The sequence below is a fragment of the Schistocerca piceifrons genome, chromosome 2 (genome assembly GCF_021461385.2).
Source record: "Schistocerca piceifrons isolate TAMUIC-IGC-003096 chromosome 2, iqSchPice1.1, whole genome shotgun sequence".
NCBI lineage: Eukaryota > Metazoa > Arthropoda > Insecta > Orthoptera > Acrididae > Schistocerca > Schistocerca piceifrons.
In genome coordinates, this window is record NC_060139.1 from 40286372 (window position 1) to 40306030 (window position 19659).

Here is a 19659-nt window from a genome sequence, read left to right on the forward strand (position 1 = left end):
CGGTACGAATAGTTTTCCTTCGCCCCTCGTCTCAGTCCGTGCTGCCAGGGCGCTAGTCTGCGGCTTTCGTTTCTCAGCATCGTGTGTCTCCATGTGTCGACTTGTCTCGACTTTGCTCGGCTGACGCGAAAGCTGACGCTTGGAAATGGGCATATATGTAGAGGGCAGGCGCGACAAACGACTGGGAGAGACCAAAAAACGACAAACACACGACAGAACCTTTCATTTTATTGTGGCCACAGATTCGCCCCTTAGTGTACCGAGAGGCAAGAGTGGCGTCAGCGTGCGGGACCGCATAATTATTGCTAAGCAACAACGAAGCCGAAGGAAAAATGCAAAATGAAAGAAGGCAACAGCACGTCGAGTTCCCTGCCGAGCACGCATCCATGTACTAACCACGGCCAACGATTCCTAACGCCGGTGAACAGACGAGAACCGCTGCACTACGCGCGGTGTGGCCGTTGGCGACAGTATCGCGCAACGTGTAGACACCTTACTTCTTGTGAAGATCGCTTGTTATTTACCTGGCAGTGTGTCGCTGGAGGAAGCATTGTCTTTTAGGGGAGAAAAATGAAATGGCACTTGGTGCGGTCGAATACGTGGCCTTCGTGTTCACAGCACGACGCTCTAACTTACTCAGCTATCGAGCTACGCAATGTGGCACGTCTGCAGTCCAATACCCGATCCACCGTCTCATCCACCTTTATTACTGCCCTGACACTCATTTACGCACATATCTGCTTTCGTTCACGTTTGCTCGCCTGATGCTTGGACCCCAAAAACCACAACCCAAAGATATCGTAAATGCCGTGAGAATAACCAAGACTCAGCAAACAAAAGAATGTTCGGCTACCGGGAATCGATTCCGGGCCTCGTGGCTGAAAGCCATGTCTCCTAACAGCTTTCCATTCTTTCAGGCCGCCAGACAATCAGACTTGCAAGGCAAGCACCATAGTCACTGCCGTTTCTCGTAGTATCTGTGGAACCTGTTCCCGCGTAATTTACTTGTTTTCCCGCATGTACGAAATTGGTAGTTTTGGAATATTTAAAATGCATTGTCAGATGTGGGGTTCGAACCCACGCTCCCCTTCGGGAACCAGAGCTTAAATCTGGCGCCTTAGACCGCTCGGCCAATCTGACGCGTGGGCGCCAAATCTCTTCCACCGTCGTTTCTCGGTATATCTCCAGAGCCTGACTGCGAAATTAGCGTGTTTTTTTCTTGTGTGAAGGAAATACGTTGGTTTTAGAGTATTTAAAACGAGTTGTCAGATGTGAGGTTGCACCCCACCCTCACTTTCGGGAACCACAGCTTAAACATGGTGCCTTACACCATTGTTTTCCGTCGCCATCTGTCTTGAGTGGAACGAGCAGGACTGTAGTTATCAATATTCACACTGACGCAGAGAAAACAAAAAACGACAGAAGAGGCCGTTCCCTAGCAACGGCTACGCTGTGCATTTCGCCCTCAGGGGAAGCTAATGATAGGCTCCAGGCGAGCATCAAACTAACCAACTTAATATTGTGATACTTAGGCGCTTTCTACTTCTGGATTGGCACACACATGCTGAATCGTCTCTGGATCATCAGTAAGTACGTCACATTAGATATTTGTTTTATCGCCCTGCTGTAAATTAAAGGGCAGTTTTTCAACGGCTGTCAGTTCTGCTTCTAGCTACGCTACATCGCCCTAGCAGCACCTACGCACTGCGTTCAGATGTGCTCACCTCCGCCCTGGCGTTGAGCGCCTACAGCGCCGTCGCCTTCGGCCTCTGATGGCAGGAGGGTAGCCGACACATCAAGGCGTGGGTGGGACGCAGCACAACGCGGTGGTCGTGTAACGGTCAGCATGGTTGCTTCCCAAGCAGTTGATCCGGGTTCGATTCCCGGCCACCGCACAAAAGGTACTTTTTTTCTTCTACGGGTATTCCACGTAACGAAACGCGATCTTCGAAACTGTGAACTGTCGCGGTACGAATAGTTTTCCTTCGCCCCTCGTCTCAGTCCGTGCTGCCAGGGCGCTAGTCTGCGGCTTTCGTTTCTCAGCATCGTGTGTCTCCATGTGTCGACTTTGCTCGGCTGACGCGAAAGCTGACGCTTGGAAATGGGCATATATGTAGAGGGCAGGCGCGACAAACGACTGGGAGAGACCAAAAAACGACAAACACACGACAGAACCTTTCATTTTATTGTGGCCACAGATTCGCCCCTTAGTGTACCGAGAGGCAAGAGTGGCGTCAGCGTGCGGGACCGCATAATTATTGCTAAGCAACAACGAAGCCGAAAGAAAAATGCAAAATGAAAGAAGGCAACAGCACGTCGAGTTCCCTGCCGAGCACGCATCCATGTACTAACCACGGCCAACGATTCCTAACGCCGGTGAACAGACGAGAACCGCTGCACTACGCGCGGTGTGGCCGTTGGCGACAGTATCGCGCAACGTGTAGACACCTTACTTCTTGTGAAGATCGCTTGTTATTTACCTGGCAGTGTGTCGCTGGAGGAAGCATTGTCTTTTAGGGGAGAAAAATGAAATGGCACTTGGTGCGGTCGAATACGTGGCCTTCGTGTTCACAGCACGACGCTCTAACTTACTCAGCTATCGAGCTACGCAATGTGGCACGTCTGCAGTCCAATACCCGATCCACCGTCTCATCCACCTTTATTACTGCCCTGACACTCATTTACGCACATATCTGCTTTCGTTCACGTTTGCTCGCCTGATGCTTGGACCCCAAAAACCACAACCCAAAGATATCGTAAATGCCGTGAGAATAACCAAGACTCAGCAAACAAAAGAATGTTCGGCTACCGGGAATCGATTCCGGGCCTCGTGGCTGAAAGCCATGTCTCCTAACAGCTTTCCATTCTTTCAGGCCGCCAGACAATCAGACTTGCAAGGCAAGCACCATAGTCACTGCCGTTTCTCGTAGTATCTGTGGAACCTGTTCCCGCGTAATTTACTTGTTTTCCCGCATGTACGAAATTGGTAGTTTTGGAATATTTAAAATGCATTGTCAGATGTGGGGTTCGAACCCACGCTCCCCTTCGGGAACCAGAGCTTAAATCTGGCGCCTTAGACCGCTCGGCCAATCTGACGCGTGGGCGCCAGATCTCTTCCACCGTCATTTCTCGGTATATCTCCAGAGCCTGACTGCGAAATTAGCGTGTTTTTTTCTTGTGTGAAGGAAATACGTTGGTTTTAGAGTATTTAAAACGAGTTGTCAGATGTGAGGTTGCACCCCACCCTCACGTTCGGGAACCACAGCTTAAACATGGTGCCTTACACCATTGTTTTCCGTCGCCATCTGTCTTGAGTGGAACGAGCAGAACTGTAGTTATCAATATTCACACTGACGCAGAGAAAACAAAAAACGACAGAAGAGGCCGTTCCCTAGCAACGGCTACGCTGTGCATTTCGCCCTCAGGGGAAGCTAATGATAGGCTCCAGGCGAGCATCAAACTAACCAACTTAATATTGTGATACTTAGGCGCTTTCTACTTCTGGATTGGCACACACATGCTGAATCGTCTCTGGATCATCAGTAAGTACGTCACATTAGATATTTGTTTTATCGCCCTGCTGTAAATTAAAGGGCAGTTTTTCAACGGCTGTCAGTTCTGCTTCTAGCTACGCTACATCGCCCTAGCAGCACCTACGCACTGCGTTCAGATGTGCTCACCTCCGCCCTGGCGTTGAGCGCCTACAGCGCCGTCGCCTTCGGCCTCTGATGGCAGGAGGGTAGCCGACACATCAAGGCGTGGGTGGGACGCAGCACAACGCGGTGGTGGTGTAACGGTCAGCATGGTTGCTTCCCAAGCAGTTGATCCGGGTTCGATTCCCGGCCACCGCACAAAAGGTACTTTTTTTCTTCTACGGGTATTCCACGTAACGAAACGCGATCTTCGAAACTGTGAACTGTCGCGGTACGAATAGTTTTCCTTCGCCCCTCGTCTCAGTCCGTGCTGCCAGTGCGCTAGTCTGCGGCTTTCGTTTCTCAGCATCGTGTGTCTCCATGTGTCGACTTGTCTCGACTTTGCTCGGCTGACGCGAAAGCTGACGCTTGGAAATGGGCATATATGTAGAGGGCAGGCGCGACAAACGACTGGGAGAGACCAAAAAACGACAAACACACGACAGAACCTTTCATTTTATTGTGGCCACAGATTCGCCCCTTAGTGTACCGAGAGGCAAGAGTGGCGTCAGCGTGCGGGACCGCATAATTATTGCTAAGCAACAACGAAGCCGAAGGAAAAATGCAAAATGAAAGAAGGCAACAGCACGTCGAGTTCCCTGCCGAGCACGCATCCATGTACTAACCACGGCCAACGATTCCTAACGCCGGTGAACAGACGAGAACCGCTGCACTACGCGCGGTGTGGCCGTTGGCGACAGTATCGCGCAACGTGTAGACACCTTACTTCTTGTGAAGATCGCTTGTTATTTACCTGGCAGTGTGTCGCTGGAGGAAGCATTGTCTTTTAGGGGAGAAAAATGAAATGGCACTTGGTGCGGTCGAATACGTGGCCTTTGTGTTCACAGCACGACGCTCTAACTTACTCAGCTATCGAGCTACGCAATGTGGCACGTCTGCAGTCCAATACCCGATCCACCGTCTCATCCACCTTTATTACTGCCCTGACACTCATTTACGCACATATCTGCTTTCGTTCACGTTTGCTCGCCTGATGCTTGGACCCCAAAAACCACAACCCAAAGATATCGTAAATGCCGTGAGAATAACCAAGACTCAGCAAACAAAAGAATGTTCGGCTACCGGGAATCGATTCCGGGCCTCGTGGCTGAAAGCCATGTCTCCTAACAGCTTTCCATTCTTTCAGGCCGCCAGACAATCAGACTTGCAAGGCAAGCACCATAGTCACTGCCGTTTCTCGTAGTATCTGTGGAACCTGTTCCCGCGTAATTTACTTGTTTTCCCGCATGTACGAAATTGGTAGTTTTGGAATATTTAAAATGCATTGTCAGATGTGGGGTTCGAACCCACGCTCCCCTTCGGGAACCAGAGCTTAAATCTGGCGCCTTAGACCGCTCGGCCAATCTGACGCGTGGGCGCCAAATCTCTTCCACCGTCGTTTCTCGGTATATCTCCAGAGCCTGACTGCGAAATTAGCGTGTTTTTTTCTTGTGTGAAGGAAATACGTTGGTTTTAGAGTATTTAAAACGAGTTGTCAGATGTGAGGTTGCACCCCACCCTCACTTTCGGGAACCACAGCTTAAACATGGTGCCTTACACCATTGTTTTCCGTCGCCATCTGTCTTGAGTGGAACGAGCAGGACTGTAGTTATCAATATTCACACTGACGCAGAGAAAACAAAAAACGACAGAAGAGGCCGTTCCCTAGCAACGGCTACGCTGTGCATTTCGCCCTCAGGGGAAGCTAATGATAGGCTCCAGGCGAGCATCAAACTAACCAACTTAATATTGTGATACTTAGGCGCTTTCTACTTCTGGATTGGCACACACATGCTGAATCGTCTCTGGATCATCAGTAAGTACGTCACATTAGATATTTGTTTTATCGCCCTGCTGTAAATTAAAGGGCAGTTTTTCAACGGCTGTCAGTTCTGCTTCTAGCTACGCTACATCGCCCTAGCAGCACCTACGCACTGCGTTCAGATGTGCTCACCTCCGCCCTGGCGTTGAGCGCCTACAGCGCCGTCGCCTTCGGCCTCTGATGGCAGGAGGGTAGCCGACACATCAAGGCGTGGGTGGGACGCAGCACAACGCGGTGGTCGTGTAACGGTCAGCATGGTTGCTTCCCAAGCAGTTGATCCGGGTTCGATTCCCGGCCACCGCACAAAAGGTACTTTTTTTCTTCTACGGGTATTCCACGTAACGAAACGCGATCTTCGAAACTGTGAACTGTCGCGGTACGAATAGTTTTCCTTCGCCCCTCGTCTCAGTCCGTGCTGCCAGGGCGCTAGTCTGCGGCTTTCGTTTCTCAGCATCGTGTGTCTCCATGTGTCGACTTTGCTCGGCTGACGCGAAAGCTGACGCTTGGAAATGGGCATATATGTAGAGGGCAGGCGCGACAAACGACTGGGAGAGACCAAAAAACGACAAACACACGACAGAACCTTTCATTTTATTGTGGCCACAGATTCGCCCCTTAGTGTACCGAGAGGCAAGAGTGGCGTCAGCGTGCGGGACCGCATAATTATTGCTAAGCAACAACGAAGCCGAAGGAAAAATGCAAAATGAAAGAAGGCAACAGCACGTCGAGTTCCCAGCCGAGCACGCATCCATGTACTAACCACGGCCAACGATTCCTAACGCCGGTGAACAGACGAGAACCGCTGCACTACGCGCGGTGTGGCCGTTGGCGACAGTATCGCGCAACGTGTAGACACCTTACTTCTTGTGAAGATCGCTTGTTATTTACCTGGCAGTGTGTCGCTGGAGGAAGCATTGTCTTTTAGGGGAGAAAAATGAAATGGCACTTGGTGCGGTCGAATACGTGGCCTTTGTGTTCACAGCACGACGCTCTAACTTACTCAGCTATCGAGCTACGCAATGTGGCACGTCTGCAGTCCAATACCCGATCCACCGTCTCATCCACCTTTATTACTGCCCTGACACTCATTTACGCACATATCTGCTTTCGTTCACGTTTGCTCGCCTGATGCTTGGACCCCAAAAACCACAACCCAAAGATATCGTAAATGCCGTGAGAATAACCAAGACTCAGCAAACAAAAGAATGTTCGGCTACCGGGAATCGATTCCGGGCCTCGTGGCTGAAAGCCATGTCTCCTAACAGCTTTCCATTCTTTCAGGCCGCCAGACAATCAGACTTGCAAGGCAAGCACCATAGTCACTGCCGTTTCTCGTAGTATCTGTGGAACCTGTTCCCGCGTAATTTACTTGTTTTCCCGCATGTACGAAATTGGTAGTTTTGGAATATTTAAAATGCATTGTCAGATGTGGGGTTCGAACCCACGCTCCCCTTCGGGAACCAGAGCTTAAATCTGGCGCCTTAGACCGCTCGGCCAATCTGACGCGTGGGCGCCAAATCTCTTCCACCGTCGTTTCTCGGTATATCTCCAGAGCCTGACTGCGAAATTAGCGTGTTTTTTTCTTGTGTGAAGGAAATACGTTGGTTTTAGAGTATTTAAAACGAGTTGTCAGATGTGAGGTTGCACCCCACCCTCACTTTCGGGAACCACAGCTTAAACATGGTGCCTTACACCATTGTTTTCCGTCGCCATCTGTCTTGAGTGGAACGAGCAGAACTGTAGTTATCAATATTCACACTGACGCAGAGAAAACAAAAAACGACAGAAGAGGCCGTTCCCTAGCAACGGCTACGCTGTGCATTTCGCCCTCAGGGGAAGCTAATGATAGGCTCCAGGCGAGCATCAAACTAACCAACTTAATATTGTGATACTTAGGCGCTTTCTACTTCTGGATTGGCACACACATGCTGAATCGTCTCTGGATCATCAGTAAGTACGTCACATTAGATATTTGTTTTATCGCCCTGCTGTAAATTAAAGGGCAGTTTTTCAACGGCTGTCAGTTCTGCTTCTAGCTACGCTACATCGCCCTAGCAGCACCTACGCACTGCGTTCAGATGTGCTCACCTCCGCCCTGGCGTTGAGCGCCTACAGCGCCGTCGCCTTCGGCCTCTGATGGCAGGAGGGTAGCCGACACATCAAGGCGTGGGTGGGACGCAGCACAACGCGGTGGTGGTGTAACGGTCAGCATGGTTGCTTCCCAAGCAGTTGATCCGGGTTCGATTCCCGGCCACCGCACAAAAGGTACTTTTTTTCTTCTACGGGTATTCCACGTAACGAAACGCGATCTTCGAAACTGTGAACTGTCGCGGTACGAATAGTTTTCCTTCGCCCCTCGTCTCAGTCCGTGCTGCCAGGGCGCTAGTCTGCGGCTTTCGTTTCTCAGCATCGTGTGTCTCCATGTGTCGACTTTGCTCGGCTGACGCGAAAGCTGACGCTTGGAAATGGGCATATATGTAGAGGGCAGGCGCGACAAACGACTGGGAGAGACCAAAAAACGACAAACACACGACAGAACCTTTCATTTTATTGTGGCCACAGATTCGCCCCTTAGTGTACCGAGAGGCAAGAGTGGCGTCAGCGTGCGGGACCGCATAATTATTGCTAAGCAACAACGAAGCCGAAGGAAAAATGCAAAATGAAAGAAGGCAACAGCACGTCGAGTTCCCAGCCGAGCACGCATCCATGTACTAACCACGGCCAACGATTCCTAACGCCGGTGAACAGACGAGAACCGCTGCACTACGCGCGGTGTGGCCGTTGGCGACAGTATCGCGCAACGTGTAGACACCTTACTTCTTGTGAAGATCGCTTGTTATTTACCTGGCAGTGTGTCGCTGGAGGAAGCATTGTCTTTTAGGGGAGAAAAATGAAATGGCACTTGGTGCGGTCGAATACGTGGCCTTTGTGTTCACAGCACGACGCTCTAACTTACTCAGCTATCGAGCTACGCAATGTGGCACGTCTGCAGTCCAATACCCGATCCACCGTCTCATCCACCTTTATTACTGCCCTGACACTCATTTACGCACATATCTGCTTTCGTTCACGTTTGCTCGCCTGATGCTTGGACCCCAAAAACCACAACCCAAAGATATCGTAAATGCCGTGAGAATAACCAAGACTCAGCAAACAAAAGAATGTTCGGCTACCGGGAATCGATTCCGGGCCTCGTGGCTGAAAGCCATGTCTCCTAACAGCTTTCCATTCTTTCAGGCCGCCAGACAATCAGACTTGCAAGGCAAGCACCATAGTCACTGCCGTTTCTCGTAGTATCTGTGGAACCTGTTCCCGCGTAATTTACTTGTTTTCCCGCATGTACGAAATTGGTAGTTTTGGAATATTTAAAATGCATTGTCAGATGTGGGGTTCGAACCCACGCTCCCCTTCGGGAACCAGAGCTTAAATCTGGCGCCTTAGACCGCTCGGCCAATCTGACGCGTGGGCGCCAGATCTCTTCCACCGTCGTTTCTCGGTATATCTCCAGAGCCTGACTGCGAAATTAGCGTGTTTTTTTCTTGTGTGAAGGAAATACGTTGGTTTTAGAGTATTTAAAACGAGTTGTCAGATGTGAGGTTGCACCCCACCCTCACTTTCGGGAACCACAGCTTAAACATGGTGCCTTACACCATTGTTTTCCGTCGCCATCTGTCTTGAGTGGAACGAGCAGGACTGTAGTTATCAATATTCACACTGACGCAGAGAAAACAAAAAACGACAGAAGAGGCCGTTCCCTAGCAACGGCTACGCTGTGCATTTCGCCCTCAGGGGAAGCTAATGATAGGCTCCAGGCGAGCATCAAACTAACCAACTTAATATTGTGATACTTAGGCGCTTTCTACTTCTGGATTGGCACACACATGCTGAATCGTCTCTGGATCATCAGTAAGTACGTCACATTAGATATTTGTTTTATCGCCCTGCTGTAAATTAAAGGGCAGTTTTTCAACGGCTGTCAGTTCTGCTTCTAGCTACGCTACATCGCCCTAGCAGCACCTACGCACTGCGTTCAGATGTGCTCACCTCCGCCCTGGCGTTGAGCGCCTACAGCGCCGTCGCCTTCGGCCTCTGATGGCAGGAGGGTAGCCGACACATCAAGGCGTGGGTGGGACGCAGCACAACGCGGTGGTGGTGTAACGGTCAGCATGGTTGCTTCCCAAGCAGTTGATCCGGGTTCGATTCCCGGCCACCGCACAAAAGGTACTTTTTTTCTTCTACGGGTATTCCACGTAACGAAACGCGATCTTCGAAACTGTGAACTGTCGCGGTACGAATAGTTTTCCTTCGCCCCTCGTCTCAGTCCGTGCTGCCAGGGCGCTAGTCTGCGGCTTTCGTTTCTCAGCATCGTGTGTCTCCATGTGTCGACTTTGCTCGGCTGACGCGAAAGCTGACGCTTGGAAATGGGCATATATGTAGAGGGCAGGCGCGACAAACGACTGGGAGAGACCAAAAAACGACAAACACACGACAGAACCTTTCATTTTATTGTGGCCACAGATTCGCCCCTTAGTGTACCGAGAGGCAAGAGTGGCGTCAGCGTGCGGGACCGCATAATTATTGCTAAGCAACAACGAAGCCGAAGGAAAAATGCAAAATGAAAGAAGGCAACAGCACGTCGAGTTCCCAGCCGAGCACGCATCCATGTACTAACCACGGCCAACGATTCCTAACGCCGGTGAACAGACGAGAACCGCTGCACTACGCGCGGTGTGGCCGTTGGCGACAGTATCGCGCAACGTGTAGACACCTTACTTCTTGTGAAGATCGCTTGTTATTTACCTGGCAGTGTGTCGCTGGAGGAAGCATTGTCTTTTAGGGGAGAAAAATGAAATGGCACTTGGTGCGGTCGAATACGTGGCCTTTGTGTTCACAGCACGACGCTCTAACTTACTCAGCTATCGAGCTACGCAATGTGGCACGTCTGCAGTCCAATACCCGATCCACCGTCTCATCCACCTTTATTACTGCCCTGACACTCATTTACGCACATATCTGCTTTCGTTCACGTTTGCTCGCCTGATGCTTGGACCCCAAAAACCACAACCCAAAGATATCGTAAATGCCGTGAGAATAACCAAGACTCAGCAAACAAAAGAATGTTCGGCTACCGGGAATCGATTCCGGGCCTCGTGGCTGAAAGCCATGTCTCCTAACAGCTTTCCATTCTTTCAGGCCGCCAGACAATCAGACTTGCAAGGCAAGCACCATAGTCACTGCCGTTTCTCGTAGTATCTGTGGAACCTGTTCCCGCGTAATTTACTTGTTTTCCCGCATGTACGAAATTGGTAGTTTTGGAATATTTAAAATGCATTGTCAGATGTGGGGTTCGAACCCACGCTCCCCTTCGGGAACCAGAGCTTAAATCTGGCGCCTTAGACCGCTCGGCCAATCTGACGCGTGGGCGCCAGATCTCTTCCACCGTCGTTTCTCGGTATATCTCCAGAGCCTGACTGCGAAATTAGCGTGTTTTTTTCTTGTGTGAAGGAAATACGTTGGTTTTAGAGTATTTAAAACGAGTTGTCAGATGTGAGGTTGCACCCCACCCTCACTTTCGGGAACCACAGCTTAAACATGGTGCCTTACACCATTGTTTTCCGTCGCCATCTGTCTTGAGTGGAACGAGCAGGACTGTAGTTATCAATATTCACACTGACGCAGAGAAAACAAAAAACGACAGAAGAGGCCGTTCCCTAGCAACGGCTACGCTGTGCATTTCGCCCTCAGGGGAAGCTAATGATAGGCTCCAGGCGAGCATCAAACTAACCAACTTAATATTGTGATACTTAGGCGCTTTCTACTTCTGGATTGGCACACACATGCTGAATCGTCTCTGGATCATCAGTAAGTACGTCACATTAGATATTTGTTTTATCGCCCTGCTGTAAATTAAAGGGCAGTTTTTCAACGGCTGTCAGTTCTGCTTCTAGCTACGCTACATCGCCCTAGCAGCACCTACGCACTGCGTTCAGATGTGCTCACCTCCGCCCTGGCGTTGAGCGCCTACAGCGCCGTCGCCTTCGGCCTCTGATGGCAGGAGGGTAGCCGACACATCAAGGCGTGGGTGGGACGCAGCACAACGCGGTGGTCGTGTAACGGTCAGCATGGTTGCTTCCCAAGCAGTTGATCCGGGTTCGATTCCCGGCCACCGCACAAAAGGTACTTTTTTTCTTCTACGGGTATTCCACGTAACGAAACGCGATCTTCGAAACTGTGAACTGTCGCGGTACGAATAGTTTTCCTTCGCCCCTCGTCTCAGTCCGTGCTGCCAGGGCGCTAGTCTGCGGCTTTCGTTTCTCAGCATCGTGTGTCTCCATGTGTCGACTTTGCTCGGCTGACGCGAAAGCTGACGCTTGGAAATGGGCATATATGTAGAGGGCAGGCGCGACAAACGACTGGGAGAGACCAAAAAACGACAAACACACGACAGAACCTTTCATTTTATTGTGGCCACAGATTCGCCCCTTAGTGTACCGAGAGGCAAGAGTGGCGTCAGCGTGCGGGACCGCATAATTATTGCTAAGCAACAACGAAGCCGAAGGAAAAATGCAAAATGAAAGAAGGCAACAGCACGTCGAGTTCCCTGCCGAGCACGCATCCATGTACTAACCACGGCCAACGATTCCTAACGCCGGTGAACAGACGAGAACCGCTGCACTACGCGCGGTGTGGCCGTTGGCGACAGTATCGCGCAACGTGTAGACACCTTACTTCTTGTGAAGATCGCTTGTTATTTACCTGGCAGTGTGTCGCTGGAGGAAGCATTGTCTTTTAGGGGAGAAAAATGAAATGGCACTTGGTGCGGTCGAATACGTGGCCTTTGTGTTCACAGCACGACGCTCTAACTTACTCAGCTATCGAGCTACGCAATGTGGCACGTCTGCAGTCCAATACCCGATCCACCGTCTCATCCACCTTTATTACTGCCCTGACACTCATTTACGCACATATCTGCTTTCGTTCACGTTTGCTCGCCTGATGCTTGGACCCCAAAAACCACAACCCAAAGATATCGTAAATGCCGTGAGAATAACCAAGACTCAGCAAACAAAAGAATGTTCGGCTACCGGGAATCGATTCCGGGCCTCGTGGCTGAAAGCCATGTCTCCTAACAGCTTTCCATTCTTTCAGGCCGCCAGACAATCAGACTTGCAAGGCAAGCACCATAGTCACTGCCGTTTCTCGTAGTATCTGTGGAACCTGTTCCCGCGTAATTTACTTGTTTTCCCGCATGTACGAAATTGGTAGTTTTGGAATATTTAAAATGCATTGTCAGATGTGGGGTTCGAACCCACGCTCCCCTTCGGGAACCAGAGCTTAAATCTGGCGCCTTAGACCGCTCGGCCAATCTGACGCGTGGGCGCCAAATCTCTTCCACCGTCGTTTCTCGGTATATCTCCAGAGCCTGACTGCGAAATTAGCGTGTTTTTTTCTTGTGTGAAGGAAATACGTTGGTTTTAGAGTATTTAAAACGAGTTGTCAGATGTGAGGTTGCACCCCACCCTCACTTTCGGGAACCACAGCTTAAACATGGTGCCTTACACCATTGTTTTCCGTCGCCATCTGTCTTGAGTGGAACGAGCAGAACTGTAGTTATCAATATTCACACTGACGCAGAGAAAACAAAAAACGACAGAAGAGGCCGTTCCCTAGCAACGGCTACGCTGTGCATTTCGCCCTCAGGGGAAGCTAATGATAGGCTCCAGGCGAGCATCAAACTAACCAACTTAATATTGTGATACTTAGGCGCTTTCTACTTCTGGATTGGCACACACATGCTGAATCGTCTCTGGATCATCAGTAAGTACGTCACATTAGATATTTGTTTTATCGCCCTGCTGTAAATTAAAGGGCAGTTTTTCAACGGCTGTCAGTTCTGCTTCTAGCTACGCTACATCGCCCTAGCAGCACCTACGCACTGCGTTCAGATGTGCTCACCTCCGCCCTGGCGTTGAGCGCCTACAGCGCCGTCGCCTTCGGCCTCTGATGGCAGGAGGGTAGCCGACACATCAAGGCGTGGGTGGGACGCAGCACAACGCGGTGGTCGTGTAACGGTCAGCATGGTTGCTTCCCAAGCAGTTGATCCGGGTTCGATTCCCGGCCACCGCACAAAAGGTACTTTTTTTCTTCTACGGGTATTCCACGTAACGAAACGCGATCTTCGAAACTGTGAACTGTCGCGGTACGAATAGTTTTCCTTCGCCCCTCGTCTCAGTCCGTGCTGCCAGGGCGCTAGTCTGCGGCTTTCGTTTCTCAGCATCGTGTGTCTCCATGTGTCGACTTTGCTCGGCTGACGCGAAAGCTGACGCTTGGAAATGGGCATATATGTAGAGGGCAGGCGCGACAAACGACTGGGAGAGACCAAAAAACGACAAACACACGACAGAACCTTTCATTTTATTGTGGCCACAGATTCGCCCCTTAGTGTACCGAGAGGCAAGAGTGGCGTCAGCGTGCGGGACCGCATAATTATTGCTAAGCAACAACGAAGCCGAAGGAAAAATGCAAAATGAAAGAAGGCAACAGCACGTCGAGTTCCCAGCCGAGCACGCATCCATGTACTAACCACGGCCAACGATTCCTAACGCCGGTGAACAGACGAGAACCGCTGCACTACGCGCGGTGTGGCCGTTGGCGACAGTATCGCGCAACGTGTAGACACCTTACTTCTTGTGAAGATCGCTTGTTATTTACCTGGCAGTGTGTCGCTGGAGGAAGCATTGTCTTTTAGGGGAGAAAAATGAAATGGCACTTGGTGCGGTCGAATACGTGGCCTTTGTGTTCACAGCACGACGCTCTAACTTACTCAGCTATCGAGCTACGCAATGTGGCACGTCTGCAGTCCAATACCCGATCCACCGTCTCATCCACCTTTATTACTGCCCTGACACTCATTTACGCACATATCTGCTTTCGTTCACGTTTGCTCGCCTGATGCTTGGACCCCAAAAACCACAACCCAAAGATATCGTAAATGCCGTGAGAATAACCAAGACTCAGCAAACAAAAGAATGTTCGGCTACCGGGAATCGATTCCGGGCCTCGTGGCTGAAAGCCATGTCTCCTAACAGCTTTCCATTCTTTCAGGCCGCCAGACAATCAGACTTGCAAGGCAAGCACCATAGTCACTGCCGTTTCTCGTAGTATTTGTGGAACCTGTTCCCGCGTAATTTACTTGTTTTCCCGCATGTACGAAATTGGTAGTTTTGGAATATTTAAAATGCATTGTCAGATGTGGGGTTCGAACCCACGCTCCCCTTCGGGAACCAGAGCTTAAATCTGGCGCCTTAGACCGCTCGGCCAATCTGACGCGTGGGCGCCAAATCTCTTCCACCGTCGTTTCTCGGTATATCTCCAGAGCCTGACTGCGAAATTAGCGTGTTTTTTTCTTGTGTGAAGGAAATACGTTGGTTTTAGAGTATTTAAAACGAGTTGTCAGATGTGAGGTTGCACCCCACCCTCACTTTCGGGAACCACAGCTTAAACATGGTGCCTTACACCATTGTTTTCCGTCGCCATCTGTCTTGAGTGGAACGAGCAGAACTGTAGTTATCAATATTCACACTGACGCAGAGAAAACAAAAAACGACAGAAGAGGCCGTTCCCTAGCAACGGCTACGCTGTGCATTTCGCCCTCAGGGGAAGCTAATGATAGGCTCCAGGCGAGCATCAAACTAACCAACTTAATATTGTGATACTTAGGCGCTTTCTACTTCTGGATTGGCACACACATGCTGAATCGTCTCTGGATCATCAGTAAGTACGTCACATTAGATATTTGTTTTATCGCCCTGCTGTAAATTAAAGGGCAGTTTTTCAACGGCTGTCAGTTCTGCTTCTAGCTACGCTACATCGCCCTAGCAGCACCTACGCACTGCGTTCAGATGTGCTCACCTCCGCCCTGGCGTTGAGCGCCTACAGCGCCGTCGCCTTCGGCCTCTGATGGCAGGAGGGTAGCCGACACATCAAGGCGTGGGTGGGACGCAGCACAACGCGGTGGTCGTGTAACGGTCAGCATGGTTGCTTCCCAAGCAGTTGATCCGGGTTCGATTCCCGGCCACCGCACAAAAGGTACTTTTTTTCTTCTACGGGTATTCCACGTAACGAAACGCGATCTTCGAAACTGTGAACTGTCGCGGTACGAATAGTTTTCCTTCGCCCCTCGTCTCAGTCCGTGCTGCCAGGGCGCTAGTCTGCGGCTTTCGTTTCTCAGCATCGTGTGTCTCCATGTGTCGACTTTGCTCGGCTGACGCGAAAGCTGACGCTTGGAAATGAGCATATATGTAGAGGGCAGGCGCGACAAACGACTGGGAGAGACCAAAAAACGACAAACACACGACAGAACCTTTCATTTTATTGTGGCCACAGATTCGCCCCTTAGTGTACCGAGAGGCAAGAGTGGCGTCAGCGTGCGGGACCGCATAATTATTGCTAAGCAACAACGAAGCCGAAGGAAAAATGCAAAATGAAAGAAGGCAACAGCACGTCGAGTTCCCAGCCGAGCACGCATCCATGTACTAACCACGGCCAACGATTCCTAACGCCGGTGAACAGACGAGAACCGCTGCACTACGCGCGGTGTGGCCGTTGGCGACAGTATCGCGCAACGTGTAGACACCTTACTTCTTGTGAAGATCGCTTGTTATTTACCTGGCAGTGTGTCGCTGGAGGAAGCATTGTCTTTTAGGGGAGAAAAATGAAATGGCACTTGGTGCGGTCGAATACGTGGCCTTTGTGTTCACAGCACGACGCTCTAACTTACTCAGCTATCGAGCTACGCAATGTGGCACGTCTGCAGTCCAATACCCGATCCACCGTCTCATCCACCTTTATTACTGCCCTGACACTCATTTACGCACATATCTGCTTTCGTTCACGTTTGCTCGCCTGATGCTTGGACCCCAAAAACCACAACCCAAAGATATCGTAAATGCCGTGAGAATAACCAAGACTCAGCAAACAAAAGAATGTTCGGCTACCGGGAATCGATTCCGGGCCTCGTGGCTGAAAGCCATGTCTCCTAACAGCTTTCCATTCTTTCAGGCCGCCAGACAATCAGACTTGCAAGGCAAGCACCATAGTCACTGCCGTTTCTCGTAGTATCTGTGGAACCTGTTCCCGCGTAATTTACTTGTTTTCCCGCATGTACGAAATTGGTGGTTTTGGAATATTTAAAATGCATTGTCAGATGTGGGGTTCGAACCCACGCTCCCCTTCGGGAACCAGAGCTTAAATCTGGCGCCTTAGACCGCTCGGCCAATCTGACGCGTGGGCGCCAGATCTCTTCCACCGTCGTTTCTCGGTATATCTCCAGAGCCTGACTGCGAAATTAGCGTGTTTTTTTCTTGTGTGAAGGAAATACGTTGGTTTTAGAGTATTTAAAACGAGTTGTCAGATGTGAGGTTGCACCCCACCCTCACTTTCGGGAACCACAGCTTAAACATGGTGCCTTACACCATTGTTTTCCGTCGCCATCTGTCTTGAGTGGAACGAGCAGAACTGTAGTTATCAATATTCACACTGACGCAGAGAAAACAAAAAACGACAGAAGAGGCCGTTCCCTAGCAACGGCTACGCTGTGCATTTCGCCCTCAGGGAAAGCTAATGATAGGCTCCAGGCGAGCATCAAACTAACCAACTTAATATTGTGATACTTAGGCGCTTTCTACTTCTGGATTGGCACACACATGCTGAATCGTCTCTGGATCATCAGTAAGTACGTCACATTAGATATTTGTTTTATCGCCCTGCTGTAAATTAAAGGGCAGTTTTTCAACGGCTGTCAGTTCTGCTTCTAGCTACGCTACATCGCCCTAGCAGCACCTACGCACTGCGTTCAGATGTGCTCACCTCCGCCCTGGCGTTGAGCGCCTACAGCGCCGTCGCCTTCGGCCTCTGATGGCAGGAGGGTAGCCGACACATCAAGGCGTGGGTGGGACGCAGCACAACGCGGTGGTGGTGTAACGGTCGGCATGGTTGCTTCCCAAGCAGTTGATCCGGGTTCGATTCCCGGCCACCGCACAAAAGGTACTTTTTTCTTCTACGGGTATTCCACGTAACGAAACGCGATCTTCGAAACTGTGAACTGTCGCGGTACGAATAGTTTTCCTTCGCCCCTCGTCTCAGTCCGTGCTGCCATGGCGCTAGTCTGCGGCTTTCGTTTCTCAGCATCGTGTGTCTTTATGTGTCGACTTTGCTCGGCTGACGCGAAAGCTGACGCTTGGAAATGGGCATATATGTAGAGGGCAGGCGCGACAAACGACTGGGAGAGACCAAAAAACGACAAACACACGACAGAACCTTTCATTTTATTGTGGCCACAGATTCGCCCCTTAGTGTACCGAGAGGCAAGAGTGGCGTCAGCGTGCGGGACCGCATAATTATTGCTAAGCAACAACGAAGCCGAAGGAAAAATGCAAAATGAAAGAAGGCAACAGCACGTCGAGTTCCCAGCCGAGCACGCATCCATGTACTAACCACGGCCAACGATTCCTAACGCCGGTGAACAGACGAGAACCGCTGCACTACGCGCGGTGTGGCCGTTGGCGACAGTATCGCGCAACGTGTAGACACCTTACTTCTTGTGAAGATCGCTTGTTATTTACCTGGCAGTGTGTCGCTGGAGGAAGCATTGTCTTTTAGGGGAGAAAAATGAAATGGCACTTGGTGCGGTCGAATACGTGGCCTTTGTGTTCACAGCACGACGCTCTAACTTACTTTTTTTTTTTTTTTTTTTTTTTTTTTATCCATTTTTTTTGTCTTTGTGTTAAACCATTTTAATGACCCAGTGCAGCTCGGTGGAGGCGCGTTGGGCAGGGGTCGAATCCCGAGGCCTGGCCATGACGTCTCCTCCTCCCTGCACTGAAGCACAGTGGCACCAGTACGTAGTAATTGTCTTTGGTTCGGAGTCGCATGATACTGATATGTGGACACGGGGCTTATTTATGCGTTGTCTAACTAAACAGGTGAAAGCTTGGCAGGAAGGCAAAGTAACTAAGAGCTAGCGTGAATGTCTCCCCTATCATGAAGTGAGATCAGTATCCCCCTATACCGGCGCCATTAATGCAACTGGCGCAGGAGCGAGCAATAGAAGTGGAAACTTAACCAATCCCCTGCTTTTCGAAAACAATACTGAGCATATTCGCAAAGTCCCTCTTAAGATGTGGGAAAGATTGTTGCGTCCAGTACTCATGAAGCATGTAACCAGTAAACGAAATAAAATCGGAGATACCATCACCATCAACCACTGCAAAAATGTAACGGCCAAGAAGCCACATAATGGTGTTGTTCTTTGTCCGGGGATAAAAAACCGTGTCCGGCCAGCAGAGAATATCAGTTGTAAAAGCTGATTCCGAGCTTCTGGTGAGTAACGCCAATTGTCGGCGCAGCCAGTACCACATGCGAAGACGGTCAGCGCAGGTAAATCGGTGTGGGAGTGTATCAATACAACCACACGTTTGACAAAGCGGAGTGACACTTAAACCTATACGATGAAGTCGTTCGTTCGTAGGAATCAGCTGATTAACTACCTTATACCATAGGGAGGCAACAGCTGCGGAATGAACGGGTAAGCTGATATTCGTCCATATGTGACGCCAATGAAAACGGGGATATTGTAAAACAATCGGGATGGAAGAAGAAGACCTGTGCCATTTGTCAAGCAGTGTTCGCGTAGTAAAAACAGGACTACGTTGTAAGTGGAGATCCAGATAACTAATCTCAATGTAGAAGTCCCGAACATGCCGTAGCTTCGCATTTAGAGGCCCTACGTTAATAGGCGGTGACAAGCTCGCAGGACGAACGACATGGAATAATCGCGAAGTAACAGTCGGGGACTCAGAAAATAAAAGATGGAGGGTGCGCTTAACATAAAGGGCAGCAGCCTTGACACGGACATCGGTGAACGACAAGCCGCCCTCAAGTCGCGGCTTCGTAAGAACATCACAACGTAATTTAAAAATGTGCCCCCGCCAAATATATCTGTTAATAAACTGGACCATTTTTACACCCTGCATTCTGGGAAGCGGAAACAACTGAGCAACGTAATATACTTTACATAAAACATAAGTGTCTAATACATGCTTTTTTTGCAGTATCGGTATCGAACGCCATGAGTGTTCGAATAAA

At 50.2% G+C, this 19659-nt stretch overlaps 18 non-coding genes across 18 annotated transcripts; 9 read left to right on the top strand and 9 right to left on the bottom strand.

The window, feature by feature from the left end:
- Nucleotides 1-1056: 1056 nt before the first annotated feature.
- Nucleotides 1057-1140, bottom strand: Trnal-uaa. Its single transcript has one exon. It is a non-coding gene; the product is annotated as a tRNA-Leu (tRNA).
- Nucleotides 1141-1823: 683 nt separating this feature from the next.
- Trnag-ccc lies at nucleotides 1824-1895 on the top strand. Its single transcript has one exon. It is a non-coding gene; the product is annotated as a tRNA-Gly (tRNA).
- Nucleotides 1896-3012: 1117 nt separating this feature from the next.
- Nucleotides 3013-3096, bottom strand: Trnal-uaa. The gene has a single exon. It is a non-coding gene; the product is annotated as a tRNA-Leu (tRNA).
- A 683-nt stretch (nucleotides 3097-3779) lies between these two features.
- On the top strand, nucleotides 3780-3851 carry Trnag-ccc. Its single transcript has one exon. It is a non-coding gene; the product is annotated as a tRNA-Gly (tRNA).
- Nucleotides 3852-4978: 1127 nt separating this feature from the next.
- Nucleotides 4979-5062, bottom strand: Trnal-uaa. Its single transcript has one exon. It is a non-coding gene; the product is annotated as a tRNA-Leu (tRNA).
- A 683-nt stretch (nucleotides 5063-5745) lies between these two features.
- On the top strand, nucleotides 5746-5817 carry Trnag-ccc. The gene has a single exon. It is a non-coding gene; the product is annotated as a tRNA-Gly (tRNA).
- A 1117-nt stretch (nucleotides 5818-6934) lies between these two features.
- Nucleotides 6935-7018, bottom strand: Trnal-uaa. Its single transcript has one exon. It is a non-coding gene; the product is annotated as a tRNA-Leu (tRNA).
- A 683-nt stretch (nucleotides 7019-7701) lies between these two features.
- On the top strand, nucleotides 7702-7773 carry Trnag-ccc. The gene has a single exon. It is a non-coding gene; the product is annotated as a tRNA-Gly (tRNA).
- A 1117-nt stretch (nucleotides 7774-8890) lies between these two features.
- On the bottom strand, nucleotides 8891-8974 carry Trnal-uaa. The gene has a single exon. It is a non-coding gene; the product is annotated as a tRNA-Leu (tRNA).
- A 683-nt stretch (nucleotides 8975-9657) lies between these two features.
- On the top strand, nucleotides 9658-9729 carry Trnag-ccc. The gene has a single exon. It is a non-coding gene; the product is annotated as a tRNA-Gly (tRNA).
- Nucleotides 9730-10846: 1117 nt separating this feature from the next.
- Nucleotides 10847-10930, bottom strand: Trnal-uaa. Its single transcript has one exon. It is a non-coding gene; the product is annotated as a tRNA-Leu (tRNA).
- A 683-nt stretch (nucleotides 10931-11613) lies between these two features.
- Nucleotides 11614-11685, top strand: Trnag-ccc. Its single transcript has one exon. It is a non-coding gene; the product is annotated as a tRNA-Gly (tRNA).
- Nucleotides 11686-12802: 1117 nt separating this feature from the next.
- Trnal-uaa lies at nucleotides 12803-12886 on the bottom strand. The gene has a single exon. It is a non-coding gene; the product is annotated as a tRNA-Leu (tRNA).
- Nucleotides 12887-13569: 683 nt separating this feature from the next.
- Nucleotides 13570-13641, top strand: Trnag-ccc. Its single transcript has one exon. It is a non-coding gene; the product is annotated as a tRNA-Gly (tRNA).
- A 1117-nt stretch (nucleotides 13642-14758) lies between these two features.
- On the bottom strand, nucleotides 14759-14842 carry Trnal-uaa. Its single transcript has one exon. It is a non-coding gene; the product is annotated as a tRNA-Leu (tRNA).
- Nucleotides 14843-15525: 683 nt separating this feature from the next.
- Trnag-ccc lies at nucleotides 15526-15597 on the top strand. Its single transcript has one exon. It is a non-coding gene; the product is annotated as a tRNA-Gly (tRNA).
- Nucleotides 15598-16714: 1117 nt separating this feature from the next.
- Trnal-uaa lies at nucleotides 16715-16798 on the bottom strand. Its single transcript has one exon. It is a non-coding gene; the product is annotated as a tRNA-Leu (tRNA).
- Nucleotides 16799-17481: 683 nt separating this feature from the next.
- On the top strand, nucleotides 17482-17553 carry Trnag-ccc. The gene has a single exon. It is a non-coding gene; the product is annotated as a tRNA-Gly (tRNA).
- Nucleotides 17554-19659: the final 2106 nt, after the last annotated feature.